The 14,991-nt window shown below is 38.9% G+C and overlaps 1 protein-coding gene across 1 annotated transcript in view; it reads right to left on the reverse strand.

Moving 5' to 3' along the window:
* The window catches only part of SGCZ (sarcoglycan zeta), an 840,489-nt gene extending 827,287 nt beyond the window's left edge, over nt 1–13,202 (reverse strand). The window contains exon 1 of the mRNA XM_075196209.1: nt 12,428–13,202. The gene's annotated coding sequence lies outside the window, so the exon portion shown is untranslated. The remainder of the gene's footprint in view (nt 1–12,427) is intronic.
* Nucleotides 13,203–14,991: the final 1,789 nt, after the last annotated feature.

A 14,991-nucleotide genomic window follows, 5' to 3' on the forward strand; every position in this document is an offset into this window, starting at 1 on the left:
TTTAATTATCTAATAAGAGGAAAAGTAACAAATGATTTACACATCATCTTATCATAAATTGGGGGATATAAAATAAACTTTGATGGAGTTTTCTTTTAACATTGAAATCATTTGTGTCCATCCTAAGTGCATAGTGAATGAAACGTCTATACACAAAATAGAATGCATATGTAAATATATACATAACATATATGGAAACACAAACTACTGTAAATAATAAATTTAGACATTTGTTTAATATGGTAAAAGTCTTCAATAACTTCCCCTGCACAAACTACAATACCATAAACCAGTCAAACATAATGCTTATACAAAACAGGGAATCAAGATACATAGACAATGCAAAATGACCCAGGCAGATACAGGCAAAGACAGAATAACAGAATAAACAAGACATACAGTACAGAGATTGACTTAGGCTGGGTACACATTACAGGTTTTTCACCTGATTAACAGACTAATCACATGATAAACGACCATTCAGCCCAATATCGTATTAGTGAGTATGCTCCAACGATGAAAGATCATCGTTCCAAATAACATTATATTGTTTCATTTGATTTAATATATGGACTAAATATCTCTGTAAACGAAGGGATGATGTTGTTCCAAGTCTGCAGTGTGTACGCAGTCATGACCAGCGGTGTAGGCAGATCTCCATACAGTTTACAGAGTCACAATCTTTTCAGCAGATGGTTATGACAGATGAAGAGCACAGATCTGAAGGTAAATCGTGTAAAACGTGTATAGTATGTACACATGAATCGACATGCTGATCGGGACTTTTAGTCATTGGTAAAATCATTAACGGTATCGCCTCAGGAGAAATTTTCTGCAGTGTGTACCCAGCCTAAGACAATGTACCATCCAGAACTGATATACTTAAGTTGAGGCTTCAATTCCAGGCAGATCTTTTCACCTAATGAGAAAGATGTTACAATACAGGCAATACAACTACCAGTGTGTTATTTTCACCTTTAGACCAATAACAAGTAAAAACAATTAGTAACTTAAAAAGGAATATATTTTTTAATGCTAGTAGAATAAATTATCTACTATATAAATGCCTAGTGGCGTGTGTGAAAAAAAAAAAAAACAAGCTGCAGCGCCACCTGCTGGGCAGTTATACACTGACCTATATATTTCTTGAAGGAGAAGTGACAGTTGGGAGTGGTTGGTGGTTGCCGGGGGTGACAGTGGGGAGTTTTTAACCCCTTAAGTAGCTTGATGAAGGATGTGGCGATGAAGATGAAGGATGAGGTAATGGAGAAAAATGATGAGGTGGTGACATGTGGACAAAACCACGTTAAAAAAGGGCGCTTGCGTTGGGAAGTAACGCTCTTCCCCTGAGGAGGCCTGGGCTAGGCCCAAATGCATGACAAGAACCTTTTTAACACCTTAAGTAGCTTGATTTGACTAGAATGCATGAGTATCATGCACGGGTTAACTTGTAACTAATATCATTGTTCAAGTGTATGTCAATTTTCTGGCCTTATCTGTGTATAGCAGTCATTGGATTGGAGTGAATATTAAAGATTGAAGAAGATGGCAAATATTGTTCAATCTTATATTACTCTAAAACCTTCATTGATATATTTAACACAAACAGCAATATATGAATCCATCAACAACCTCACCCGCTCTGAATTGAAGTGCTACACATTTAATATTTGCAGAAAAAACCCTCTATATTTAATACGTAATTCTGTCTTTAGTTCATATCTCTGATAAGACTATATATAAAACAAAAGTATGTGTTGTCTCTCCTGGCCACCAATAGCTGAAAATATATAATTTAAATAGTCTCCTTGGCAGGCGGGTTAGAGTCTGGTACCCATCATACTACTGCATAGAGATTTTAAATTCACTGAATCAGCATTATAGGCAATGCAGAGAATGAGCACTGGCATTGTCAATAATGCATCTACAGCATCTAGTTCTGATGCATACATTAACACAAGCAAATCACGTAGAAAAATAACACTCAAAAGGTGCTTTGCAAAAACTGCTCTAGAAAGACAACTGTGAAGAAACCAACACAACCAAATAGTTACAACACAAAACCACACTCAATATAAAATCCAGATGCTATCCCCACACAAAAAAACACAACTGCACGTTTGAGAAAACTTATGAAACAAGACAGAGTACATATTTACAATAGAAATACACCTAACCACAAACCCAACTCAAATGAAATACTAAAACACTAATTATCCTTAAAAAGACGCAATAATAATAATAATAAAACCAGCAGACAACAAAGGAGAGATAGTCATCAGGGACACAGCCAAATGCATAGAATAAGCTAAAAGACTTGAAAAAACTTCCTATGCCGGAGTAGTAAATTCATAGTAGAATTAGTCAAAACACTGGATGAAGGTTTAGCAGGCAACATCCTCAACCAAGAAGAATTTCAGGACCTTGAAACCAAATAACAATAATTTACCATGTCATATTACCAGCTAAAATACATCATAAAACCATCACCAACCCACCAGGCATAGACCTGTCACAGTATATTGATATGTTCTCTGACCCAACATCATATGTCAGAGACACAACACATGTATTTATGGACAATCTCCAAGTTTCACTGTACTGGCTGTGTATAATTATACTTGAATGGCCTCATCTTTGACACAAGCTTATAGTATCTGCAGGAACAGCCCGGAGGCTTTCCAGAGAAAAGAAAGTGGGCAATGAGAGTGGATGGGGGGAGGGATCACACATGAAAAGACACAAATATACGGTGCGCAGTAGATGCAATCTCATTCATAAAGAACAGATTGAACCTTAAACTCACAGAGTACAGCACCACCAACATCCACTTAAAAGACATAACACTATACATTGAAAACTCAAACATCCAATAATTATGTCCTTAAGAACATCTGCCCAATAACCATGGCACAACAATATACTCATTAACAAATACAGACGTCAAACAAGGAACTATACAAACTACACTACTTATCTTAACCGTGCCCAAAACATGACATACATTTAAACAGTGAAGATGTAACTCTCCAGTATGAAAAAATGTTAGAACAAATGAATTGGTCTAAACTAATCAACCTATAGTCAGATAACCCATCCATTTTTTAACAACCGAAAGAAAAATATATCCATTTTATCACAAGATATAAAAAAGACAGCTACAAAACAAAAAAAAGTATTATGGGAAAAAATGGAGCATCCTTAAAAGTAATGAAACCATAGGCCCTTTACTATCAGACAGACCACACAAAACACAACATAGATAGGTCTACTGGTGCCTGGCTCTTTGAAGACCCTCGTCGCCAATAAAAAACACAGATAAAACCCTAATGTAGCTGTGGAGGCGGCAAAGTCTGCAAAAACAATGTAACAAAAAAATTAATAGTTCACATCCATAACTGGAGAAACAACAGGAATTATTTAAAGCAGTGATGGGCAAACTACGACCCGCGGGCCAGATCCGGCCCACTTAGAGGTTCTATCCGGCCCGCCAATATTTTAAAAAATTTCATTAAAATATGCATAAAATTATTAGGGCCGACCCTGTGTGTCAGAACCTTCATTTTTATGCCTTCCCAGCTATTTCCTCCATTACACTTCATCCTCCTTCCTAAAAGGACACTTCGTAAGTCAATCACTGAAACACCTGCTCGCCCCCTAATGGCTGAAAGTCATGTGAGAAAAGATGGGCTGGGCCATATACTAAGGCGGATTTCGATTGGCTGCTGTGTTGTCAGTTAGTGGCTCACCAGAAAGACGGATCTGCAACAACCTGCTGAAATAAGTTCTGTGTCTGTACGATCGCTGCACTTACAGAGGTAACACTGCTATATAACACCCTCCCGTCCCATTAAGTAATAAATTATATTGGCCCACCTAAAGTTTTTCTTTTTTATTTGGCCCGCTCCTGAAAAAGTTTGCCCATCACTGATTTAAAGCATCACCTGCAAACAGTGGTAGAACTAGGGGTGTATATGGTGGTATGCCATACAGCCTGGTAGTAGTCACTATACCGATAGTGAAAACATCATCATCATCACCATTTATTTATATAGTGCCACTGATTTCACAGCGCTTTACAGAGAACTTACTCACATCCGTCCCTGCCCCATTGGAGCTTACAGTCCAAATTCCCTAACATACAGACGTACACACACACACACACACAAACACACAGACTAGAGTCAATTTTGATAGCAGCCAATTAGCCTACTAGTATGTTTTTGGAGTGTGGGAGAAAAACGGAGCACCCGGAGGAAACCCACGCAAACACGGGGAGAACATACAAACTCCACACAGATAAGGCCATGGTCGGGAATTGAACTCATGACCCCAGCGATGTGAGGCAGAAGTGCTAACCACTTAGCCACTGTGCTGCCCACTGACACTATTTAGCCCAATCCTAAAAAGTCAGAACGCTAACACACCAATATGACAGAAAGAGTGACTTACCATTACAAAGACACAGTAAATTTACGACAGGAGCAAAGGACGACAGTTAAAAATGACGTCACTTGAAAACACAAAACCTAGTCCAGCTACAAAACAACACACAACAGCAAAACTGACCACTTCAACTTCACAGGAATAGACACACTGCCCTCAAAAGCAAAGGTAGCATACTAAGAGCACTCTTAAAATGATAAACTAAGTGAATATACAAACTTAAAATGCTTACACTAAATGATCTTAACATAGATATAGCCCTCCAAGGTTTGTATTAACACAACCTCACATGTATGTAACAGTCTCCAACAGTTTATTTTCATCACGCAACCATCAAGACAAACTCTTTCTAATGATTTCTGTTTAACTCCTGATAATTATTACATTTTATTTTTCAAATCCAACTACTAATATACAGCAATACAGAACTAAATACTTAATATATCTAAACCATTACAGCCACTTACTATATATGTTTCAAAAAACTATAGCTGATCACAATATCTATAATGTCTTCTTTTTCATTAAAAAAATGTATTTACCCACTGTACATGGGTAGTCAGAGTGAAATGCAGGAAAGCAAGATAAAAGCACATAGGCACAAGTTCTCCAACAAAAGCTGCAGCTTATGCTAGGCTGTAGCTCACCAGATAGTCCCACCGAGTGTATCTACATCTTTCTTTGTTCTTTTGTTCTAGATCTTAACAATACTGTTTATATTTGAGTGTGTTTGTGTTAGTCTGGTGAATGTCAGTGAATCATAGTTCTTAACAAGGCAAAAGTATTTAGCTACATCTCGCTTTAAAGGATTGTACTTTGTAAGGAATTTATGTAACACTAATATATATATATATATATATATATATATATATATACACACACACACACACACACACACACACATATGATGTCCCTGAGGAAAGTAATATACTGAAATGTTGGAATGGGTTAAATACACCCTTTTGATACAAACTACAATTAGTCTTAAATTCTTAAGCGTTGCCTCACCTGGAATCTATTTGTTATTTATTATACTATCCATTCAAATAAAGTATTGCTATTTGTATATTTTATATTGTTGAAAGTCTATCTCCATTATATCCTATGCAATTTGTGGGCCTCATTTAGAGTCGGATACATTGTGCGTCTAAGATGTGGAGGAGTGGGAGTGTGCCGCAGCTTGGCAGGGTATTACGAGTGGCATGCAACCCCAGTTGCATCCCATGGATATGGTGTTTGCTGCACATGCGTGGTAGTGGTTTTGTGGTCGATGCGCCTAAAACCAACTTTGCATCCAACTCTAAATGAGGCCCCGTGTGTTATTTATTTTCAACTTCTATGATATGTTATGTATATTCTCACAGTAAGAAGACTTTGCCATTTCTGGTCATTGAAGATGTAATTTTAAACTACAAACTAATCACAATGACAAAGCTTTCTACTTAAAGAAGATGCCAACTTACTTTTTTATTTGCATATTTTAACCGCCAATTGAAGAATGGTATAAATATTACTTTATTGGTATTGAGGTTTCAGCCAGAACTGCATTATAAGCCCTTATTTTTATTAGTTAATACTTCTGGTATAGAATTTCCATTTGTCTTGAAATTAGAGATCTACGGTCATATTACCAAAGCGTTTTTTCTTTTGCGAGCGGAGATTTTAGAAAGGTCTGCCCAGCCAATCAAAAGAAAGAGCAGATGATATAGATAGATTAGATAGATAGATTAGATACACAGATAATTTGTAAACTAAACAAAAGCCATCTGATGTACTTTCAATATTTAATACACAGCGTTCATACATACCTACTTATTGTCCTAGTTTATCCTTGGTGAGCGGGACATAACTAAGGTGAGCGGGTATCAGGAGCCCTAAAGCCAGGTGTCTCAGGTCTGAGCAGAAATTCAAGGGTGTTTTTTAAGGAGTTGGAGGTGAATTTTGAAAATGCTGGGCACACCCCTGATAGGACCTGGCATGAACACACCATGCTCGTCATTGCTCTGAAGCAGCACGCTATATTTGCCCTGGTTACCTCCAGGACAATGTGGGAGGTATGTGTTTATTAGCTATAAAAGTTATGTCACTAAATATTAATTATGGACTTTGTGGTTAATATACTGATGCTGAAAGTTTTATTTAACACAGTGGTTCCCAAACTTTTGCAGTTTGCGGCACCCTTAGAGTCTCCATAGTTTTTTCAAGGCACCCCTTCAAAATAGTTACAGTATTTAGGTCAGGAGAGAAATACTTATTTAGCTGTATGTAAAAATGCTCCCTCTGCATCCAGACACTTTGCCCTCTCTCACGCTGCCCCCTCTCACGCTGCCCACGCTGCCCCCTCTGCCCTCTCTCACGCTGCCCCCTCTCACGCTGCCCACGCTGCCCCCTCTGCCCTCTCTCACGCTGCCCCCTCTGCCCCCTCACGCTGCCCCTTCTCATGCTACCCCCTCTGCCCTCATCTGCCCCATCTCATGCTGCCCCCTCTGCCCTCTCTCACGCTGTCCCCCTCCTCTGCCCTCTCTCACGCTGTCCCCCTCCTCTGCCCTCTCTCACGCTGTCCTCTTTGCCCCCTCACGCTGCCCCCTCTGCCCCCATCTGCCCCATCTCACGCTGCCCCCTCTGCCCTCTCTCACGCTGTCCCCCTCCTCTGCCCTCTCACGCTGTCCCCCTCCTCTGCCCTCTCTCACGCTGTCCCCCTCCTCTGCCCTCTCTCACGCTGTCCCCCTCCTCTGCCCTCTCTCACGCTGTCCTCTTTGCCCCCTCACGCTGCCCCCTCTGCCCCCATCTGCCCCATCTCACGCTGCCCCCTCTGCCCTCTCTCACGCTGCCCCCCTCCTCTGCCCTCTCACGCTGTCCCCCTCCTCTGCCCTCTCTCACGCTGTCCCCCTCCTCTGCCCTCTCTTCTGCGGCCAGCCAGAAAAAAAACAAACAAAGCAAAAACTTACCAATCCACGCAGCGCCGGTAACCAGCAGCTTGTCACTGAATGTCGATATTCAGTGACAAGCTGCGTGAAAGAGGAGGATGCTGGGTCCCGGCGGCGCGCGGATTGGTAAGTTTTTGTTTTGTTTGTTTTTTTCTGGCTTGCCCGCGGCACCCCTGTGACAGCATCGCGGCACCCCTGGGAGCTGTGAGGCACACTTTGGGAACCGCTGATTTAACATATGTAATATTGAGGTGCACAGAGGTTTATTATAAACATCAAAAGTCAGTAATACATAGCTAATGTTAGTTAGTTCTTAGCTGTTTGTGATCAGTTACACACATAGCTTCTTAGAAAGTGCTTTTTTATTTTTTTTAGTGCGCAAGTTGCACACTTTAAAAACTTTTCACACTATTACTAAAAGGCACCTATATAAATGCTGTGTATGCCACTCCCCTTAAACCCCATTTCCATCAAGCACCCCAAAACCAGATCACTAAAAGCATGTTTTTTTCATTTTACCTATTTCAATGATATTCAAATACTATTGTGGAATTATTGCCGTAACAAATACTCCTTCAGCAATAGCCATAACTATCATGGCAATAAATTACTTCGAAAAAAACAGAGTGAAAACATAAAAATAAAGCTAACAGCACTGTAAATGCTCTATTTAAAAAAAAAAGAATATTTTTTATTAAGGTTACGTACAAAGCTTAATTACCACCCCGTCCCTGATGGTACCATTCATAAAATCCAATGACCTTGGGAGTTGATTTTAATTAAGCTACGCGCACAATCTTCAAAACAAAGTTTCCCTTTTTTTTTTGTTTCAATAGAACTTAAAGGCCATTTAAACAGCACAGGTATAAACATAGTGAAACCGTATGTCATACACAAATCCATATGAAATTCAATTTTACTCTTGTGAGAGGTCAGTACGTTTAGCTTGCATTAAACGCATTGGTTGGAGCAAACAGCATTCAGAAAAACGTTAAAACCCCTAGTACAAGACACAAATTTGTGGCCAATGAGTATAACGCCTTATGGTCCGGTTAGCAAATTTACTTTCTATTAACATGTTATTCATTTACACAAAGGCAACTCACTCAGGCTGCAATCATGAAGTGCCCAGTCCCTGGCAACTGCTGCTAGTGAAATTATCATCACAATAACAAACTCCTTACTCTTATAAAGGGAATATTCACTTACACAAACGTTCATAACCAGCATAGATGCTAGGCAAGCTATGTTTACTTTAAATACTGACATGACTTTAAAAACTATATAAAAATATTTTTTATTCTTACTATTAATTACAGTTGTCAGGTCAACTCAGGTGTATATTCACACAGTGGAAGAGGCATGGGGCTAGAGAGCTGTTTAATGGTAAATAATATATATCATGTTTTAGTGTTAAACTGGAACAGATTATCCTAACGGTCCATGTAACCTAATCTTGGCCCACCATCATAGCAGTGTAGCTTTTGTACCTAGCAGAAAAATGTTACTGAATATAAATGTCATTTAAGCAAGGAAACGCAAAAAGTAGGTGAACCAGTCATTTTAAATATGTAAATGTGGACACGTAAATAGTACACATTAGGCATGTTATTGAAGTCTACTTCATACAAGATTACTGAAAACAGCGTACTCTTACTTTGACTTCACAATCCAACATACTACTAAAATAGCTATTAGGTGGTAACACAAATGTTGTATAACAGCTGCCATGTGTTCAGAATTTCCACAGCTTACAATTTTTTTCTTTATTGAATTATTATTTCACTACACCTACTAATCAATTTTTAGTGCTACGGTGTCACAGTAGTCAACATTGTTGCCTCTCAACTGTGGGGCCAAGGGTTCCATTCTTACTGGGCTCTATCTGTAAGGAGTCCCTGTAGACTTCCTTCAAGTGTCCCAGTTTCCTCCCACAGTCCAAAAACACACTTATAGGTTAGCTGGCAATAGACTAAATTGCTGTGACTATAGTTGGGAAAATAGATTGCAATCTCCACTTGGACAGGGACTAATGTGAATATATAAACATTCTCTCATTGTACGGCGCTGAATAATATGGTGGCATTATATCAAATGTAATAATAAATAATAAAACAGAACAAAATGACCCATTACTCTATCAATAACAGTTCATTAAGCATTGCCACAAATATGTATTCATTCCAATGAGCATACCAGTGTTCCGACATACAAGTTTAATTTTAATTCTTTATGTATACTATTTATCTAATAACTGCAAAGCTGACAAAGTAACAGTAGTCACTGTTTTGTCTTTATTTCCTATTCAGTATCTTTAATTATAGGGAATGCTACCAGAACAAACTAATGGTAGGGAAGTCAAATCTACTTATTCGCTTTCATTAATTCATTCGAGTAAATGCACTCTATAGGAATATTACCCTTCCTAATTAGTTTTCTTAAGAAGTGAGTCAGTGGGACACTAATATTAGTATAAACTTGATAAAGGGTACTGCCAAATTCTTAAACCATAGAGCAATTTATTACAAGAGCTTAAATTAGCCTATATTAAATACAGTTTTCTGATTATTGGATTGCATCATGAGTTATAATCATTGTGAACAAGGTTTTTGTCTCATTGCCTAAAGGGTGTATATAGGGTATGTAAACTAGGCATCCTCACTGCACCCACCCACTGCTAGTCCAATTGCATGATTCACAAAACTTGATTTTACCATTTGGTAAAGTATATACATTAACTACTTCATGTCCCATAATGAGGCATGTGATATATACATATATTAAAGTAAAAGAAAAGGTGTAGGAGCACATACAGGATTTTAACAGGGGAATTTTAACTTTTAATTTTCACAAGCATATTCATATTCTATTTAGGAAAATCATATTTAAATTGTAAGTACAATAGATTTAGTGAACATTATATATATAAACCTTGCTCTGGAGAGATCCACAAATCAACACTACAAAAATAAGCTACTTCTACAGCTTTATTTCAGATTTAAAAAAGTATTCAAGGTCTAATGAGGCTATTCTGGGCACATGTAATAGCTATTCTGATAGTCTATGAGTAAACATGATAATATTACAATTCAATATGTACAATGACATATATATGCTTTATTGACCTGGTACACAAATACGGTAAATCTCAAAGCAATGTTTATAATCACATCAAATACATTCATTGCTGTGTGAACAGGGAAATAGACAGCACATTTTTGGGGTGGGAAGAAGCATCACAACACCGGTTGTGGGATAATTTCCTTTCACTGGAGCTTCTTGACAATTTTTAAAAAAAAAAAAAAAAAAAAACATTCACTAAAACATGGTAGCATACAGAATATATTAAATCAGCCATTAAAAGCTATATTTGCAAGGTGGTATAGGTACATTGTTTGTGTGTGTATTTATTCATCAATCATGTACCTGCTTAGCAAAATTAATGTTTAAGACATGTGGATGTTTCTATTATTGCAATCCTGCACTACAATACATCAACCAGAATCATTTCATTATTAAGTCAAGTACATGGAGTCATCTGTATTGGAGCCCAGAGGGTCAGAATAAATAGAAACCTTAAGAATGATAGCTGACTGTTGCTTGGTAAGCCACACAATGCAATCTGAAGTTCAAAAGCATCTGCCCACAATAAATCATGTTTAAGCACATAACCTTGCTTTGTGTTGTATGTAAAGGGAATAATGACCCTTAATTAATAGATCATTAATAGATGTATGAAGGGCATACTTTTATGTATAAATATTCATACATATTAAACAGCCCACATATCCTTAAGATAAGTTTGAGTATGTTTCTTTAAAATATCTCAGTGCCAAATATTTCATTATGGAGTGAAAGTAAAGTTAAGAGCAGTCTATAGCCCTAAATGCTTGCCTGTTTGATTTGTCTCATCCCTGGGTTATGGATGGATTTATGGTGTTCACACCAATTGCCTACAATAGCAGGTATTTCATGTGCAAACACAGTGACATTATTATACATGATTTTATTTAGAACTGTTGGCCTTTTTAAAAATGTGCTGGAAGCATAAGCTGAATAATATAATGTTCTCCCTTGCTGCCGTGCCCTGCACAGTATACACACTATCTAATCCTTTCAGTGCTTTCACTAAACTTGTCATCGCTTCTAAACAGTAGCAGCTGTCACATGTGATATGTATGATCGTATAGATGACCATAAGCAGGACACTTTAACAGTGCCTTAGAACAGAGTGATTAAGTAGTGAGGGTACCAGCCTTATGACAACCTAAAAGGAACTTTTATTGGCTAAAAATGTTACATGACTCATCTCCCATATTCATTAATGTCATCCGGCATGTCACTGGAGTGACTCCCCACTGAATAGAAGTATTTATCACAAGCCTACATCTGCCTTCATAGTGTATACTGGTACAGTTTATTGAGTAATTGTTAAGAATGATCGGTGATACCAGTTTAATTCCTTAAGGAGAAAGAAAATATATGGAAATGCTGTATGATTTATTATTTAATATTCCATATAGCTAATTATAAAACATATTCAGTAGCAGTTATGAAGCTGGAAGTTGTGATCGGAATTCACTAGAGATGGGAAAAAACAACTGTGAGGTGAGGCATTCGCAGTGCTAATATCTGCAGTAAATGTACTGTGAGATAGGAGTTTATCAGTATGGCTGTATCTCAATAGCATGTTATAAATATGTTCCAAGTGAAATGTAATCTGGGCTAGACAAAGCAGCCTGCTGATTTACTCTGCTTCCCTGGTAGGCTGCATCACTGCCACTATAGATATTTATATTTGAGTTTTCATGGCACACTTTATATTTTTTCACTTTATGCAATGCATAGAAGTTTTTGTGTGCCTGCCAATAACATGGCATAGAATAGAAATTCTGATAACATGCACGGATGAAAGTTGTAACAGATGATGCCCCCACATTTCTCTGGTACCTACAGTATCCTTCTATGGATGATCCTCCTTTACCACTGATATTAAAGACCCATGTGTCCACACAACTATATTCTATCATTTGGTTATCATTAAACACTCTTACCTGTTTCTCCTGGGTACCCAGCCCGTGGACTTCGTCCATACAACGGGGAAAGTTGGACAAATCTAGACTCTAAAAGTCAGCTTTTTCCTCCAGAGCCTAGCTGGTCTCCTCAGTCTCATTATCCGAAATGGGAGAGGGAACCAGAAGCATTGATGTGCATATGTAAAATAAAAAACAATTCACTTGTTCACTTGCAGTGGTTGTTAAGCGACAGGTGATCCCGGTCAGACAGACCCCCTGCAATGGCACTGGAATAGCGATGCTCTGCACGATATGACTATTTATATCCTTTCTGGAATAAGCTACAAATCAGAGATTTGCTGCATCCTAAGGAAAAAAAACTGCTTCCTTGGAGAGCATCATGCGGCAAAAAATCACACAAATGTTTTTAAACTACAGAGCAGGGGATGTGATAAAAGCCATTCCTCGGTCATGCTTGCTCTCCCGGCACAATTAGCATCTTGTGTGTTTTCAACATTGCTGCTGATCAATTTCACTGGCAGCACAGCGCAGCTTCCCTATAACAATTGCCAGTGATCTCAAACAGCTGACACTTTGAGGTATCCCTCCTCCACCAAATGCAGCAATAATGAAGTCTCCGTGAATGGGGGTCTTTTCCTCTTGAAGATTATGCAAAGAGAGAGAGAGAGAGTTGAGAGAGCAGAGAATACAAGGTGGGTCTTCCTTAGACGAGTGAGAGAGAACTAGATGTTTCTCTTCTTGCTTTTGCTGCTTTACTGTCCTTCACCAGCAGGTGACTGACTTCACTACTCTCTTCTCTGGGCCAGCACTGAAGGGATTTCTCTTCTCTGTCAAAAGCAACGTTTCCTTTCCCATGCCTACTGGGTCTTAGTGCAGCCCTGCTATGTGCACGTCCATATTAGTTTGCAGCCACATGCATCTCTGCAACTTGTCAGCTGAGCTGATCCAGGGATGTCTGCTATCTGTGCTTACTTAAAGGCACCATATACCCAGAATTTGTTTATTCACAATGAATGTATCTACTAATCATTTTTTATAGTATATAACTATATTATATGTGGCTTTTAGGAAACCCTTGTATGTTCTGACAGAGCTTTCTTTTATTCTCACTCTAAATCATCTAAGGCTGCCTTTCATTTATTGCATGTATTGACTGCCACAGTGTTCAGTCCTGTCCTTCACAGAGAGCTGAGAAGTAGCATATTACTTCTTACAGCCTGCATAAATCAGGCTTCCCAGCAGAACTCATTGTATAAGCTGTTCTGTGCAGCCTCTCTCCTTTCTCCCATCTCCTCCACTGTATCACAGCAGTAAACTGAAATGAGAGACGTAGACACGGGTGTGGGTGAAAACCAGAATTGCCAGAATGCCGGAATGCCGGAACTCTGGAACGCCAGAATGATTTAGCTCCCTGCAGCGCCCTCTGCTGCTTAGTTTTTTCAGTGAAGCTTGCTGTATTTTATCTGCCTGTATAGTGCATCCTCCTCTGCTACACAGACATGTTCTCTGTAATATGTGGAACAACTGTTACACATATTATATTGCATATATATTGTATTGTGTGTCTGTGTATATATCTATCTATATATTTCTGTATATCACAGCTCTATATTCTAATTATCCGTTCTACCTGCCTGAATGTATGTTGGAATGGAGTGCTGAGTACATTATCCATCCATTCCGGGTGCCGGAATGAATCTTAGAGTTCGATAGCTATCCAGGCCGGGTGTGTGAAAGGGTCTGTGAGTATCACAACAATTCATTTTGGATCCTGGAATTTATTCCGACACCCGGCATGGATCGCTAAGATACTCAGACATCTATTCCGGCACCCGGAATGGATGGCTAAGGTACTCAGAGCCCCATTCCTGGTGCCGGAATGGATGGTTAGGGTACCCTGAGCTCCATTCCGACACTCAGAATAGTTGTCTAAGATACTTAGAGCCCAATTCTGGTAGCCGAGATAGATGACTAAGCTACTCAGGTATCCATTACAATACCTGGAATGAATGGTTAAGGTACTAAGACATCCATTCCGGCACCCGGAATGAATGGCTAAGATATTAAGACATCCATTCTAGTAGCCGGAATGGATGGCTAAGGTACTCATACATTCATTCCGGCAGCCGTAATGGATGCCTAAGGTCTTCGGAGCTCCATTCCCGCAGCCGGAATGGATGTGTAATGCACTCAACGCTCCATTCCGACATACATTCAGGCAGGTAGAATGGATAACTAGACACACACCCACACACACATGCATACACACACTTACACACAATACAGTATATATGCAATATAATATGTGTAACAGTTGTTCACATATTACAGAGAATATATCTGTGTAGCAGAGCAGAATGCACTATACAGGCAGAGAAAACACAGCAAGCTTCACATAAGACACCAAGCAGCAGAGGGCGCTGTAGTAAGTGTGTTCCGGCATTCTGGCAGTGTCGGCTTTTACCTAATTCCTGTAGACACTTATGCTAAGTTTTGGAAGTGAGGATAAAGATAACAGTTGTCACATTTATATTTTGCCTGGCTCCCCAGACTTAGCGAAGATTATGTCCAGGCCACCGTAG

This window comes from Mixophyes fleayi, chromosome 1 (assembly GCF_038048845.1).
Source record: "Mixophyes fleayi isolate aMixFle1 chromosome 1, aMixFle1.hap1, whole genome shotgun sequence".
Classification (NCBI taxonomy): domain Eukaryota; kingdom Metazoa; phylum Chordata; class Amphibia; order Anura; family Limnodynastidae; genus Mixophyes; species Mixophyes fleayi.